Raw genomic sequence first — 16,993 nt, 5'->3', positions numbered from 1 at the left:
ATCTGCACTCTGAATCTGCACTCTGAATCTGCACTCTGCACTCTGAATCTGCACTCTGCACTCTGAATCTGCACTCTGCACTCTGAATCTGCACTCTGAATCTGCACTCTGAATCTGCACTCTGAACCTGCACTCTGAATCTGCACTCTGCACTCTGCACTCTGAATCTGTACTCTGCACTCTGAATCTGCACTCTGCACTCTGAATCTGCACTCGCACTCTGAATCTGCACTCTGCACTCTGAATCTGCACTCTGAATCTGCACTCTGAATCTGCACTCTGCACTCTGGATCTGCACTCTGAATCTGCACTCTGAATCTGCACTCTGCATCTGCACTCTGAATCTGCACTCTGAATCTGCACTCTGCACTCTGAATCTGCACTCTGCACTCTGAATCTGCACTCTTAACTCTGAATCTGCACTCTGCACTCTGAATCTGCACTCTGCACTCTGAATCTGCACTCTGAATCTGCACTCTGAATCTGCACTCTGCACTCTGAATCTGCACTCTGAATCTGCACTCTGACTCTGCACTCTGCACTCTGAATCTGCACTCTGAATCTGCACTCTGCACTCTGAATCTGCACTCTGCACTCTGAATCTGCACTCTGAATCTGCACTCTGCACTCTGAATCTGTACTCTGCACTCTGAATCTGCACTCTGCACTCTGAATCTGCACTCGCACTCTGAATCTGCACTCGCACTCTGAATCTGCACTCGCACTCTGCACTCTGAATCTGCACTCGCACTCTGCACTCTGAATCTGCACTCTGAATCTGCACTCTGAATCTGCACTCTGCACTCTGAATCTGCACTCTGAATCTGCACTCTGAATCTGCACTCTGCACTCTGAATCTGCACTCTGAATCTGCACTCTGCACTCTGAATCTGCACTCTTAATCTGCACTCTGAATCTGCACTCTGAATCTGCACTCTGCACTCTGAATCTGCACTCTGCACTCTGAATCTGCACTCTGAATCTGCACTCTGAATCTGCACTCTGAATCTTGAATCTGCGCTCTGAATCTTGAACCTGCACTCTGAATCTGCACTCTGAATCTGCACTCTGAATCTGCACTCTGCACTCTGAATCTGCACTCTGCACTCTGAATCTGCACTCTGAATCTTGAATCTGCACTCTGAATCTGCACTCTGCACCTGCACTCTGCACTCTGAATCTGCACTCAACCTGCACTCTGAACCTGCACTCAACCTGCACTCTGAACCTGCACTCTGCACTCTGAATCTGCACTCTGCACTCTCAATCTGCACTCTCAATCTGCACTCTCAATCTGCACTCTCAGTCTGCACTCTCAGTCTGCACTCTCAATCTGCACTCTCAATCTGCACTCTGCCATCGCACTCTGAATCTGCACTCTGCACTCTGAATCTGCACTCTGACTCTAAATCTGCACTCTGACTCTAAATCTGCACTCTGACTGTTGGACAGGCCCCATGAAGGGCTCGCTCTCTCCCCGCATGACAGGGCCCGGACACCGGCTCTCCAGGTGCTACCCACAGAAGCAACCCGCAACCCGTCCCCTACGGGACGCCTGCTCCCGGATATCTCTGTATCACTGGCCCGGGCCACCGTCAGCACCATTGCCCGGCCCAGCCGCCATCTTGGACACTGCACCACGAGGCCGCGTGGCCTCAGCTCGACCCCAACCCTGGGCCTGACCAGGCCCCGACATCCCGGCACCACCATCCACCCAGGAGGTGAACGGACCACTTGGCAGGTCAATGGGAGAAAGAAGTGTCGATGGCTCTCCCCCGCCAGGTGCCGATCGCCCCCAGCCTCCCCGGGCGCTGGCTCCACCCCCCTGCTGGGTGTCTGGACTCCCTCATCCCGGACCTCCCGACCTCCAAGAGCGAGGGCCCGGACATCAAAGGAGGCCAGACCTATAACTGAGGCAGCTCCAGAGCAGGAAGGCAGTTGTATCCTGGAGTCGAGAGACACCGTGAAGAACTCATCCTTGACGGACTGCTGGCGCTGCTGCAGCCCTGCTTTGTGAACTGTCGTCCTGCCTGCTGGCGCTGCCGCGGTCTTCTGCAACCTTCATCCTCGTGGGACCTGCTGGCGCTGCCGCGGCCCTTTGCAACCTTCATCCTCGTGGGGACCTGCTGGCGCTGCCGCGACCTCTTGCAACCACCATCTTCGTCGGGACCTGCTGGCGCTGCCGCGGCCCGTTGCTACCTACGACCGCCTCGGGACCTGCTGGCGCTGCCGCGGCCCGACCTTCCCGAACGCCGAGCTCGAGGATTGTGAGCTACCCATCGTCTCATCTCAATACCAGATTGGTAACAAGACTGTCCCGCTACCCCCTTCCCCTTCCAGAGACTAGAATTGAGTGGATCCTCGTGTCCTGATCTCATTGTACCGTACTACCTTACTTCAAGAGCTGCATATAAAGAGCGTTAACCTTATCTTTGTGTGGTGTCCATCTGTGGGGGGGAAGTTACTTGTCTGTACGATCGCTGGAGACGGCCCTCACCGGAGGCCTCTCCCCTTGTCCTCGGCCGACCCTCCAGGTCCCCGTCTAACACTGACTCTGAATCTGCACTCTGACTCTGAATCTGCACTCTGACTCTGAATCTGCACTCTGACTCTGAATCTGCACTCTGCACTCTGAATCTGCACGCCTTAAAATCCACTCTCGGTTCCTTTGTTTGCCTGATGTTCGTTACGAAATTTTATTAAAAGGTGAGCAGGAAGTTTCAAAGTGCGACAGCATAAACATTTTTTTTAACTATCAGCTTACGATTCCTACCTTATTTGGAAGTTTATCTACTTGAAATATTCCCTTTGTTCTGTAGTAAGCAGACCTTTTTATTCCTCGTGTTAATACACATGCAATGTTTGTCAATGCCCAGCGGGTCAGGCAGTGTTCAGTAGCACAATATTGCTGCCTCGTGGCCTTTCGCTGCCGCGGGAAGTGCACAATTAGCCGATGCTGTGATCCCGGGTGCACTTTTCCGGTCGGAAAGTGGAAAGTTAGTGGTTTCACAGTGGGGGTCGGTGCCCTATAATAGGTAACACATGGGAAGCTCTAAATAAATAACTTCATCTAATGAGGCTATCATTAAATTAAAAAAAGAAGCATGCTCGCCGCTGGGACATTTATCACCGCACAAATTAGTCTGTTTTCGCCTCATAAAAATAAAGAGAAACCAGCGTGAATTCGGTATACTTTACTCCCATGAAATAAAACACATCCAGCAAAGGACCTAACTCTAAAACGGATATTCACATATATGTACATCATTTCAGTCCTTTTTAATGTCCACAACGCTAAAACGTATAAAATAAACAAGCTTATAGTAACAATGAAAATGCTGCATCGGAAGGCGGGTGCCGGCAATGCCGGACCAGATTCGGGGGCGTTCCCGGCTTTTGGCTGACGTCGCGTGACGTAGCCAAAAGCCAAAAATTCTCGGGAACGCCCCCGAATCTTGTCCGGCATTGACGGACAGGCCCGTCTTCCAATAGCTAGCCTCCATTTATGGAGCTAGCCAATGAAAGACGGAGGCCGTTCCTGTCTCCCTTATACATCTCAATAGGTTTTTGCCTGCGCGAAAAAGATGCGCAGAGTGCATCTTTTCGCCAGTCAAAACCTAAAAAGGGAAGATAAGCAGAAATAAGGCACAAAAGAGCAGAGATGCAGAAAAGAGCAGAAAGGTGAAAGATAGAAAGGGTAAAAAAAACGAGTGAAAACGAGTGAAGGAGCAGAGGGAGAGAAAGGGAAAATGGGCAGAAATAAGGCACAAAAGAGCAGAGGTGCAGAAAGGTGAAAGATAAAAAGGGGGAAAAACGAGTGAAAACGAGTGAAGGAGCAGAGGGAGAGAAAGGGAGAATGGGCAGAAATAAGGCGCAAAAGAGCAGAGGTGCAGAAAGGTGAAAGATAGAAAGGGGAGAAAAACGAGTGAAGGAGCAGAAAGAAAGAAAGGAGACAGAGGTCCACTGGACCACCAGGGATGAGGTGCAGGGAAACCTGCGGGTGGAGGAGGGCCTCGATCACCAACACTGAAGAGTGCAGGGGCAGGGGCACCTCACTTAATGGTGGAGCTGCGAGGGTGGGAGAGCAATTTCACTGACAATGAGTCAGTGGTCTTGCTCGCCTGTCCCCGCAGTGGCCTCCATTAAGTAGGGGTCGGCGGGGGCTGGACAGCTGGGAGGCGGGGAGGGGAGCTGGATTGGGCCGGTCGTGCTGGGGGGGAGGGGCCGCGGGGGCAGCAGCGGCGGGGAAAGGTAAAGGGAGGAAAGAAGGGATAAAGAAAAAAGGGAAGATAAGCAGAAATAAGGCACAAAAGAGCAGAAAGGTGAAAGATAGAAAGGGTAAAAAAAACGAGTGAAAACGAGTGAAGGAGCAGAGGGAGAGAAAGGGAAAATGGGCAGAAATAAGGCACAAAAGAGCAGAGGTGCAGAAAGGTGAAAGATAAAAAGGGGAAAAAAACGAGTGAAAACGAGTGAAGGAGCAGAGAGAGAGAAAGGGAGAATGGGCAGAAATAAGGCGCAAAAGAGCAGAGGTGCAGAAACGTGAAAGATAGAAAGGGGAGAAAAACGAGTGAAGGAGCAGAAAGAAAGAAAGGAGACAGAGGTCCACTGGACCACCAGGGATGAGGCGCAGGGAAACCTGCGGGTGGAGGAGGGCCTCGATCACCAACACTGAAGAGTGCAGGGGCAGGGGCACCTCACTTAATGGTGGAGCTGCGAGGGTGGGAGAGTAATTTCACTGACAATGAGTCAGTGGTCTTGCTCGCCTGTCCCCGCAGTGGCCGCCATTAAGTAGGGGTCGGCGGGGGCTGGACAGCTGGGAGGCGGGGAGGGGAGCTGGATTGGGCCGGTCGTGCTGGGGGGGAGGGGCCGCGGGGGCAGCAGCGGTGGGGAAAGGTAAAGGGAGGAAAGAAGGGATAAAGAAAAAAGGGAAGATAAGCAGAAATAAGGCACAAAAGAGCAGAGATGCAGAAAAGAGCAGAAAGGTGAAAGATAGAAAGGGTAATAAAAACGAGTGAAAACGAGTGAAGGAGCAGAGGGAGAGAAAGGGAAAATGGGCAGAAATAAGGCACAAAAGAGCAGAGGTGCAGAAAGGTGAAAGATAGAAAGGGGAAAAAAACGAGTGAAAACGAGTGAAGGAGCAGAGGAAGAGAAAGGGAGAATGGGCAGAAATAAGGCGCAAAAGAGCAGAGGTGCAGAAAGGTGAAAGATAGAAAGGGGAGAAAAACGAGTGAAGGAGCAGAAAGAAAGAAAGGAGACAGAGGTCCACTGGACCACCAGGGATGAGGCGCAGGGAAACCTGCGGGTGGAGGAGGGCCTCGATCACCAACACTGAAGAGTGCAGGGGCAGGGGCACCTCACTTAATGGTGGAGCTGCGAGGGTGGGAGAGCAATTTCACTGACAATGAGTCAGTGGTCTTGCTAGCCTGTCCCCGCAGTGGCCGCCATTAAGTAGGGGTCGGCGGGGGCTGGACAGCTGGGAGGCGGGGAGGGGAGCTGGATTGGGCCGGTCGTGCTGGGGGGGGGGGCCGCGGGGGCAGCAGCGGCGGGGAAAGGTAAAGGGAGGAAAGAAGGGATAAAGAAAAAAGGGAAGATAAGCAGAAATAAGACACAAAAGAGCAGAGATGCAGAAAAGAGCAGAAAGGTGAAGGATAGAAAGGGTAAAAAAAACGAGTGAAAACGAGTGAAGGAGCAGAGGGAGAGAAAGGGAAAATGGGCAGAAATAAGGCACAAAAGAGCAGAGGTGCAGAAAGGTGAAAGATAAAAAGGGGAAAAAAACGAGTGAAAACGAGTGAAGGAGCAGAGGGAGAGAAAGGGAGAATGGGCAGAAATAAGGCGCAAAAGAGCAGAGGTGCAGAAAGGTGAAAGATAGAAAGGGGAGAAAAACGAGTGAAGGAGCAGAAAGAAAGAAAGGAGACAGAGGTCCACTGGACCACCAGGGATGAGGCGCAGGGAAACCTGCGGGTGGAGGAGGGCCTCGATCACCAACACTGAAGAGTACAGGGGCAGGGACACCTCACTTAATGGTGGAGCTGCGAGGGTGGGAGAGCAATTTCACTGACAATGAGTCAGTGGTCTTGCTTGTTGTCCCAATCCTGGGTCCAGGGACGTCGACAGCAGCAACCATCGTGGGACAGCTCGCACCTCCATCCTGGTCGCCGGCAACGCCTCCTGGTCCGTGAGACTGCAGAGCCCAGCGTCGCCCACTCACCTGGTCGAGGTGACTCCATCCGGTGCCATCCTGGTGCCCATCTAATCACTGGCTAGTGATTCAGAACTTGGTCCCCTCTGCTTACAGGTGTCTTCCATCTTCGATCCAGGCTTGGATCCACCGAACAATCTTCACTGGTCGCCTGCCAGCAACTTCTTCTTTCAGGCTCCATAGACTGCAACGAGGATTCCCGACGTCTTTTCAGACCTATGCAGCCGCAGCCCCTGGGCTAGGTAACTTCGGCATTTCGGTGCCCCAGCATAGCCTTACTATCCAAGGGTCCAGATCCTTTTTCGTTTTCAGCCTACCTAGTCGGATTCGTCCGATATCCTTAACTTTGTAATTCCTAGCAACCATAGACTTTGTCCCGCATCCCGCGTGAGAGTGCACACTCTGCACCTGAGTCCCCTAGGCCTCCTGCTAGTAATCTGAAGGTTCAGTAGTCAAGTCCTAGCGATTCCAAAGCCTATTAGTCCAGTACTTACCTGCTAGTATTTCGCATTCCACTTTTGTAGTATATGGTTTTTCGTGCCCCTCGGGCATTTGTGTAAATTGTGCAACTTAAAGTATTTTCGTAAGAGTTTTGTTGTGTGCTTAGTACCCTGTCCTCATAAAGAGTACAGGGCTGTTGTGATCTAAATAAATACACTGTTATTTTCATAACACTTGTGTGGTGTCCTTTCACTTGGTGTTCAAGGGGTATATGTGATGGTATAACAGCTGGTTTAACACGCCCTCTAGAGTTTAGCCCGAAGACTGCTCTTATCCATGCTACTAGGATAGCTGGTCTATAAGGTTGACTTACAACCAATCATCAATAAGGGTTGTTTGGACTGATACAAAGTGCTCACTAGAATAGTGAACATTATATATCAGGCCAACTTCTCACAACACGGTCCCGACTTCTAGCGGAGATTGCTAAGGGTTTTTGGCACTTTTGCCTTCAGAACAAACTGTTTGTAGTAGCGGAATATCTACTGGGGTGCAACAACCAGATTACCGATTGGAATTTCCGACATCTCCGGGATTTCAGCGATTGGTGGCTTCACCTTCAGGTGTTCCGGTTGTTGAACCAGACATGGGGCCCTTGTCAGATCAATCTGTTTGCCTCCTGACTCAACAAACAGATTCCAGTATTTTCAGCTGGCGTCCGGAGGCTCTAGCCACGGATGCTTTTCATCAGGTGTGGCCTCTAGCTCTATGTTATGCGTTTCCTCCATTTGTAATGATTCTCAGGGTCCTGGCCCGGACCAAATGTTATTAGTCGGAGTTGATTCTGATCACTCCTCTCTGGAGGGCTCAGGTGTGGTTCCCAGTACTTCTGGAAATGTTATGTGCGGTACCGATCCTTCTTCCCCAGTGGGGGAATCTGTTGCTAGATCCTCTCAAATCACTGCATCCATTAATAAAATCAGGCTAACTCATGCTGGTCGCTTGGCGAATTTCGGGGATCCCTGGAAAATCCCAGGGCTTTCGTGAGACGCTACCAGATTTATCAGTGAGGCTTGGTCGCCCAACACACACAAGCGTTATGCTGCAGCATGGAAATGATGGTGTGGTTGGTGCTCTCAACGGGAGGTGGATCCCACTACAGCAGATGCCTCCTTGGTAGTGAACTTTCTTGTGTCCATAGCTGCTTCGGGTCTTGCGTATCGCACTGTCAATAATTTCCGGTCGCCATCTCGGCGGGTCACGTGGCGATTGATGGCAAACCGGTTGGTGAACATCCTTTATTGTGTACATTACTCAGAGGTATCTGGTTGGTAAAAGCACCTTGTTCTAAGTATTCTGAGCTTTGGGATGTCTCCACTGTCTTACGTTTTTTGGACGCCTGGCCTGCTTATCAGTTTCTGTCTCATTAACAACTTTCTGCCAAGCTGGCTATGCTGCTTTATCAAGTATCCTGCAAGCGAGTTTCCGATATCCGCGCTCTGGATCTAGCGGGTCGTAGGTTTTCTCCAGTAGGTGTTACTTTTTTGGCCACCAGACGCATTAAATGTAACATAACTTCTGTCACTTATCCTGTGTTTACTGATAATCCTAAACTATGTGTGGTACAATGTATCCAGGATTATGAGGAAAATACTGCAGGCTGTCGCCAGGATATGGGGGTCAATTGTTGAGCGCTCTGCAGAAACGTTTTCGTCCAGTGACCCCAGCTACCTTAGCAAGATGGGTGCGTTGGCTCATGGGCAAAGCTGGAATTGATGTTTCAAGATTTGGTGCTCATTCTGCGCGTGGTGCTATGGCATCCAAAGCCTTTTCTGTAGGAGTCAGTTTATTGGACATTATGAATGCAGCTGACTGGTCCTCTGACTCTACATTTAAAACTTTTTATTACAAGCCTATTGTAAATATTGCATCTGTTGTGGTGGCGCGGCTTTAAACAAGCATAAACGGAGCCTCCTGTCCTGACATAGAATTCAAAATTTGTGAACATAAACCTATTGTAAATATTGCATCTGTTGTGGTGGCGCAGCTTTAAAGAAGCATAATCAGAGCCTCCGGTCCTGACATAGAATTCAAAATTTGCGAACATACGTGACAAGAATTTTCAATTCTATTAAGGACACAGAGGCGAAGGTTATCCCACCCATAAATCAATATTGGGATTTCTGCTTTGCATTGTATGTATATTACACTGTGTACCTATGCTGTTTTTTGCCCTTCTCTTTATGATATAAGTCACTCTTGCTGGGAGTGTGGTATTATGGCTCTATCTTTCAATTTCAGGTTCTGATCTCAAATAAAGTTTGCTGATTCTCACCTTTGGAGGAGTCTTCATGGTCTCTACATAAGGAAGCTGTTCCGTTGAAGCTGACTTCAAGTCTACTGTTTGCTGCCCGTTGGCCTGCGGATTTCATTAAGAAGACTTGGTTTTTTCTTTCAAGCTGTTTCCAGATGTCAGACTCTGTTTTTTATTGGACTTAACTGTTTATTTTTTTCATACAAAGAAAGAGGATGTAGTATTCTCTGGTGCTCGTTATATAGGGGTCTACTCTATGGCTGTCATGTGATACCCAGTAGTGTTTATGGGTATTATAGTGTGTATTTTTGTTTTACTTTATCTGATTGGCTGCTGAGATTTTTTAGTAAAGAAACTTAGAAGCATAATCCTCGCCTCTATGTCCTTAATAGAATTGAAAATTCTTGTCACGTATGTTTGCAAATTTTGAATTGACAGCACAGGGCCTGAACGGACCCTGCTCTGTCAAACACAGCGTGATGGTGAGCACCGGACATTATGCAAACGAGCCCTGCTGAATAGCTCAGCTGGGGCTCAAATCGGGGCTAGACACGTTCCAATCCTGCTCATTAGCACTCTCAGCCAATGAGCCTACCTTTTCATGAGTGCCGGTACTCAGAGTGATAAAATTAAGAAGTGCCGGTACTCAGTACCGGTGAGCACAGGCCCATTTAAAGCACTGTCTGTAACAGATGTTCTTCCCTGAACATGTGCAACAAGTGTTGAATGTGCTGCCCTCTGAGGACAGCTAATACAACAAAGCATGATTCACAGTCTTGTAACGCCTTTGACTTTTGATACACCTTCATGGTTTGCATTATACGTGTCAGTCTTTATTGTGAAGTCTAGTGTGCTTTACATTTAATTTTGAAATGTTATTTGATATTGGATTTACATGGTGACCAAGTCCAGTTGTGGAGCAACAAAATCCTTAGGGGTTAAAAACTGTTCCCAGTTCGTCAGTTAAGTACGATCAAAGACCAGGGTAAAAGGCCACATCATCACACATTGGAATCCTGAAAATCTGGTAGCTGTGTGTGCCTTTGGTATCAGTGGTCTTCTCAATATGTCAACGGCCACAGTAGGAACACAAATCACCCTTTTCTAGTCATCTTGGTGCACTAGGCGCTCTACCTGCTACTAGCTCCAACAACTCCGCTATGTTCCCAAGTAATTACTAAGCACCCAGACGATTAAACCAAAGATGCAGGCTCCCCAGTTGAACATAAAGATCTGCGTCCAATCACATTAGACTATCCTTCCCAAGTCCATGTGTTTTCTTTGAATTCTGGGAATTGTAGTCTTCTTCATCGCACTTTTAAAAACAGAACCTGGGAAACCTAGAAGCTGAGTGAAACGCCTCCCTGAACAGTCTGCAAGGTGGACACGACTTTCAAGTTTGCTTTATGGCTTCCTCGTCAGTGTTCTTAACTTTATGCAGAACGCACAGTACCGAGACATGTATAGCAAAGCTTGTCATGTGACGTCGCGGCGCTGCTTAAGGTCATTCTTCTAACGAAGACCCGTCAGCGGCTACTCTGTTGTTGCCCGCTGAGTTCTCGCGAGAGTGACTGTCTGACAGACTCCCCCTTGCGGCGACGCTTAGCCTGTGCGGCTGTGTTGTCGCCGAGAGAGTGACGGCGGCGCGGGTTTCCTCCCCTTCTGTCGTACGGGTGGGAGCTGCCCTCGGTGGAGTAGTTCTCAGACCAGCAACTCTTTTACTTCGTTTAAAAATTAAACGTCTTTCTCTTTTGTAACTGTGAAGGGACACCAGCTCTGCTTGGGGACTGCGCATTGAGTGTTGTTACCTACCCCTTCCTTTCCGGGGAGGGGGATCAACCGGAGACCCCCACCCTCTTTCCCGCCTCGGTCTCCTGCAGGATGCACCCTGTACTCGGCCGGGTTACGGCTTACAAGCCGCCTCCTGCTCGGTAGTCCTGAAGAGTCAGTGGAAGGTGTCGCCCACTACCCACAGCAGCAGAGCGGCATCCCGTGGGGTGTCGGTGCCCTAGGACCTGCTCTTGTATGAAGGTAGGACCGCCCCCAAAGACCAGTCTGCAGGCTCCTGGGCAGCTCAGCAGCCTGCAAAATGCATTACATCACCCTGGCTGCAGCCTGCAATCCCCATGCGAGAAAAGGGGTGAGGGGTGGGTGCAAGCTTAAAGATCAGAAATGCAGCACACGTTGTTTGTCCCTCAATTCATAATTATAGCCTGTGCAGTTGAGTCCTCAGTTTGTATTTTTTTATAACAACCCCACCCCAAATGTATACATTTGCTTCTGCTCTGTTACTGTTTGTGTCAATCACATTTTTGTGATTCTGACAATGCACCATTTCCACAGCATGCAAACGCCAGCCATTTAAAATACACCCGAGCATTCTTTATAACTGTAACCTACAGACTTCACATTTCGCCCCACCCCCTAATGCGAATTTGAATATAACCACCTGTACAGGTCCGCCTTCATTCTTATTAATTGTTCACCTCTTGCAGCCACGCAGAGATTTTAAATATAAAGCCCACAATTCGATCCTTGGTTTTTGTGGGCATTCTTTATCAGCGGAATTTGATTACCCACTTCTTTCGATCTCCTCTATATCTTCTTCACCATAGCCCCTTCGCCTAGCCCATTGAAGATTTTAATACAGCACCTTCCTCGCCTTATGTTGAAGATCTTAAACGGCACCCCATTAGATTTTTCATCCTGTCCACATCTGTTCTTCCTTCTTAGTCCTAAAAGATTGTGACATCACTCTCCTTTGCCTGTCGCTCTCCCTGCTTTTCAAACATGGAATATTTCACTTACTATTTCAATTCTAAGAAGACCTTCGTCCTTGATCCCAACTACTTTGTAATTATAACGTTTTCCCACGCGCTCTTAAATCACAATGTTACCAGTGATCACAGTTTTATATGCTTTCCATAGAAAACACGCGCATCTAAAATCCAAATGGTACCTAAACCGTTGCTACGAATTATTTATTTTCATTGCGCACTTGTTGCCCTGGAATGACTGGCGCGGCTGTGTTAACGCTGACATAATAAACGCAGACCGTCAGCTAGCCTTAGCTTGTTTGAGCAGTAGTATGAATAGCATGCTGAACATTGCAGGGGTGAAGTCTGTTACAGGAGGACTCATACATATTTAGGCTGCATTATATATTTGGGGTTGATTGACCGCTATCTAAAAATACGCGCCCGAGTCGTGTGGTTCTCTGGGAAAGTAAATTTGAATTTTAAACAGTAATTTCTGTGCCGTTTTGCAGGTGCTACTGCTTATCACGTTGTTTAGAGTATTTTGCTAATTGTGGCCCATTTCATGTTTTGCTTTCCCGGGAAAAGGTGTTTTTTTCTTCTCTTAGACGGTCGCCACCTTAGCATGTCCTAATGGCCTTGGTTTTTGTTAAGCCACTGGATTTGGGTTTCTTTCAGCAGAGAGCAGTGTTTTTGCCAGTGAGATCAGGATTTTATTGTCATTGCTTTAAATCGGACGACTTCATGCTTGTTAACTTATTTTCTTCCTAAATGTATACCTCTCTATTATGTGGAATTTGATGCTTCCCTGCTAGAAAGAGGGCGTTAGTAGCTAGCCAAATATCTCCTTCTTATGCTTGTTATGTTTGTAAGGTTGGACAACTTTTTTATTTTGACTCCCGACCTCTTTTTTTGAAGTTGTCGAGGCAAAAATGCTCATGGATGGGCGTAGTTTAACAAGTGATTCTCCTGTCCTTCTACAATCTTCAAAAATTTTCATATGTATTAAATGTATCCCCTGCATGCATAGGAATTCTGGATAGTCCACTGTCTAATCGGATGCCACTGACTTTCTTGGGCATGGCATATCTGAGCCTACCTCGTATTAAAGGACTGTGATAGGAATTGTACTCTATTTACGGTTCCTAAGGCAGTGGGTTGAATACTTTTAAATCTTGAAGAACATTGGGTTTACTTAGGGTTTCCAATCCAGTCTTGCAATTGGAGGCAAAAAGCACTCGCACTCTGTAGACACACAAGGGTGTGAAGCTGCAATTAAAGGTTATTGAAGGCACACTGTGCATGCATATTTGTTTGAGGAGCTTGGTTATCTGGCATATCTATTTTATTGAGGGGATGGGATGGCAATCATTCTGGGTTTCAGAAAAGATTTCAATACTTTTAGATTGTAGCTTTATTAAATTTTTCATTCCTTTTTGGCTTTTAAGGGGCAGAAACATACCAGGACATGTATCTTCTCTGTATTTCAGTTGCCATTGAATCCAATTTTTTTTTTTAAAGATGCAGCACATTAACCTTAGAACTATGCTGGGATACTATATGCAAACTCTACAGATACTTACAGGCACACCCACAATTAACAATTCACATGCACTTATCGCATTATGGGTTCCAGAGTAGCGTGCTACTCACCAGAAAAGCGCTTCAACACCCCTCAAAGGTTACAGGTGCTATAGGAATGCAAACCTTTCTTCCCCTTCTATCCCTCTGCTATCCTTCTCATTCCAAATACTTTCATATTTCACCATACTAATTCACCACTAATCCTTAATGGGTTTCGGGAGTAGCATGCTACTTGCCACCCCAAAAAAGCGCTTCAACGTCATATCGGGGGTAACAAGCGCTATATAAATACAAACCTTTTTTCCTCTTTATCCTTCTGCCATCCTTCCAAATAACTGGCTAACCTATCCCCCACTTAAAATCACTTTCATGTTTCACTATACTAATTCAACACTAATCCTTTGTGTCCCGGAGTAGGGTGCTACTCGCCGAAAAAGCGATTTGACGCCTCGTCAGGAGTAGCAAGTGCTATATAAATGCAATTACAATATACAAACACTTGAACTGAACCACAGACTGCAGACCTATGCACTCTGTAGAGACACACTGAGTGAAATACACAGGCATCAGGGACATATTTCGGATACACACATACAGGGTGCACACACACACCAACCTGCATTTATACACTGAAACACACACAGCAGATAAACATAGTCTGGAGTCTTAACTAGCAAACAGTCTCAGCATACAAACATCCTGCTTAGAAAGTTAAACACACCTCCGAAACAGACCCAAACACGCTTTGTGTCACTTGATACAAACTGTACTGGCACACAATTCCAACAGACACATGCATACAAACAATTCCCTACACTGCAGATACACTGTGCAGAGAGAAAGAAACACACCTTCCAGACATGCAGGCGCATCCTAATGGCACCCAAGGGACTCCCGCCCTTATGGCGGGCGGTCCCTTTTTATGACGGGGTGGCGGGCCCCACACCTTTGAAGAAGTGATGTGTGCGCAAAACTCGTGTTGGCTGTTTGAAAAACCATTTCCTTGAATTAATAAATGAAGCCATCATAATAGACTTAACTGTTGGACATAACCATTCCTTTTCCCAGTGTTGATTTTTTTATATATATATATATATATATATATATATATATATATATATAATACTGAAAAAACCATAGGTTTCACACCAGTTATAGTTAGGTAGAAATTTTACTCGCATAAAACCATTGAAATTCCCACGTTATAGTTAGTTGGACTCACTATAACTTGCGCGTGCAATGCACTGCTGATGACGTCACATATTACATTACTCATGACAAGGTCAGTGACATCACTCATGACATCACTCATGACATCACTGATGACAACATACTTGTGACAAAGTGGCAGACCTCCTATCAGCATAAAATAACCTTTGACAGTCTTGCACACATGCTGTCTTGAAAATACATACAAATAGTGAGTCACTCATTCATGCATCTGTGCTCTAAGTAATATCCCCCACCGAACCATACAGACACTGATACTGATCCTCAAAAAAACAACTAATAACCCATATACACACTCATGTAGCTACTCACCAACCCATGCAGCCACTTATACACAAAGTGAGACACAGATATTTAAATATTTAAACATTACTCGCTAATATATGTATTCACTAAGATACAAGTTCAAGTTCATGTTCAAAAGACCTTTATTCGAATTTGATAAAATTCATAAAAGTACCGAACACATCAAAGCACATATATACACATAATACAAAACAGTTAAATAAATTACATTCCATAAAGACAAAGCAATTCATACAATGGTTAGGCAATAAATTTCATTATCTTATAAAATTTTAGCAGTAGTATCTTTTATGACTGAATCTGATTTCAAGGACTTTCCATAGTCTTACGTGCACGTATGGCTAGTCTTAGGAAAGTGCTAGTGCGAAATGTCAGTTCATCAGTGTCCAGAGTGAGCAGCAACATATAGGATTCCTGAAGTGTAAGAGGTCTGAATTTTCTAAAATATGGGGTCAAAAGCCATTTGGTATATCTCACATAAAATTTACAGAAAAATAAAAAGTGCAAATCATCTTGAGTGCTTGTACCGTCACAAGGGCAGGGGGTAAGGTCAATATGGTGTTGATACCCCAGAGGAAAAGAGAGCAAAAATTTCACAGTTCCTGCCCTTAGACGAAACAGTAAAGAACGCTCCCAATTTGACATAGGGAGTGAAAGGTAGGATGGCATGATTTGCATACAGAGACCATTACCAATGTATTTTTTGACCCCTGATTTCTGTAATTCAATTCCAAGCCGTTCATTGCGGTAAAGTGCATAGAGTGCCTTTTGGACCTCATATTTGTCCTTTGATTCAATAGCCGTTGGCTCAGTAAACAAAATACCTCTACCAATTTCATTAAATATTTTAAAGACTTCTTTAAACCAGGGGATCTGCATGCCATTTTCACAATTAAGGCAGTCCCTAATGATGTTTTGCGTAAGGACAGCAGCCTCATTCCTCCAGATTCTAATCCAGAAGAGTGCTGGTCTTACTTTAATAAAGTCGTTTATGTAGGGGAGATTAAGTTCGTTATGACAGATGAAATTGGAAGAGGAAATTGGTGCCCCCAGCAATTTCCTGCAAAAACGATTTTCCTCTCTTTGAATGCCAATGCTGCTGGCCGATCCCCAAACTTCGGCTCCATACGTGGCAACAGGGGAACACTGTAGTTTAAAAATTTTAACGATGGCTTTAGTGGCGCCGATTTTCTTAGGGCGGGGGAGACTCAGAACAGAATTGTTGGCTTTCGAGAACTTGCTCGTGGCGTGGGCCACATGCCCACTCCAAGAGCCGTTCGCAGCGAAAACCAACCCCAGATAAGGGAACTTATGGACAGATTCGAGTTTATCTGTTCCAATTTGAATAGTGCCGAGTTTCCTTTTGCCCGGCCCACAGGGCATAATAAAAGACTTTTTAAAATTAACTTTCAAATCCAGTCCCTCCATAAAATTTACAAAACTATGTACAAGCAGACGTAGGGCGTTAGGTGTACGTACGTTAGGTGTTCACTAAGATACATTTAATAAGTCAGTTAACCAATCAATTTTACACAAAAAACATCCATTTAGACATTTATTTACCCATTTATTCTTCCATCAACCTTTAGATATACATATATAAAAAATATTTATTTTTCAGAAAGATACACATTCACTGGATGATGTCATCAGTGATGTCATTTGAGATGTCATCAGTGATGTCATGAGTGATGTCACTGACCATGTCATGAGTGATATAATATGTGACATTATCAGCAGTGCTTTGCACGCGCAAGTTATAGTGAGTCCAACTAACTATAACGTGGGAATTTCAATGGTTTTATGCGAGGAAAATTTCCACCCAACTATAACTGGTGTGAAACCTATGGTTTTTTCAGTGACTTTAATAGGTTTTTTAAATGCTAATTCCTAACTATAACTGGTGTGAAACCTATGGTTTTTTCAGTGAATATATATATAAAATTTCTATGGCAAAATGAAACCCCTCATTTTGTTCCTTTTCAAATTAAATGTATTAAGTGTTACCACTTTATTCCAATCAAGATGACTTCAGGTGTGCCATACTTTTGTCATAAGTAAGACTGTTAGCGTTCTAGTTGTTCTTTAGAACACTCTGGGACATTCTGTCATTGGGCTATAGTTGGGCTACATCTGGCTGATATTTGGGCTACATTTGGGCTC

The 16,993-nt window shown here is 46.1% G+C and overlaps 1 protein-coding gene across 1 annotated transcript in view; it reads left to right on the top strand.

Moving 5' to 3' along the window:
• Positions 1–10,561: 10,561 nt before the first annotated feature.
• Positions 10,562–16,993, top strand: part of PTPN4 (protein tyrosine phosphatase non-receptor type 4) — a 1,255,365-nt gene continuing 1,248,933 nt past the window's right edge. Inside the window, exon 1 of the mRNA XM_086957111.1 lies at positions 10,562–10,985. The gene's annotated coding sequence lies outside the window, so the exon portion shown is untranslated. The remainder of the gene's footprint in view (positions 10,986–16,993) is intronic.

This window comes from Lissotriton vulgaris, chromosome 2_1, assembly GCF_964263255.1.
Source record: "Lissotriton vulgaris chromosome 2_1, aLisVul1.2, whole genome shotgun sequence".
Lineage (NCBI taxonomy): Eukaryota > Metazoa > Chordata > Amphibia > Caudata > Salamandridae > Lissotriton > Lissotriton vulgaris.
The sequence above is the reverse complement of the archived record's forward strand: the minus strand, read 5'-3'. Positions and strand labels throughout refer to the sequence as shown.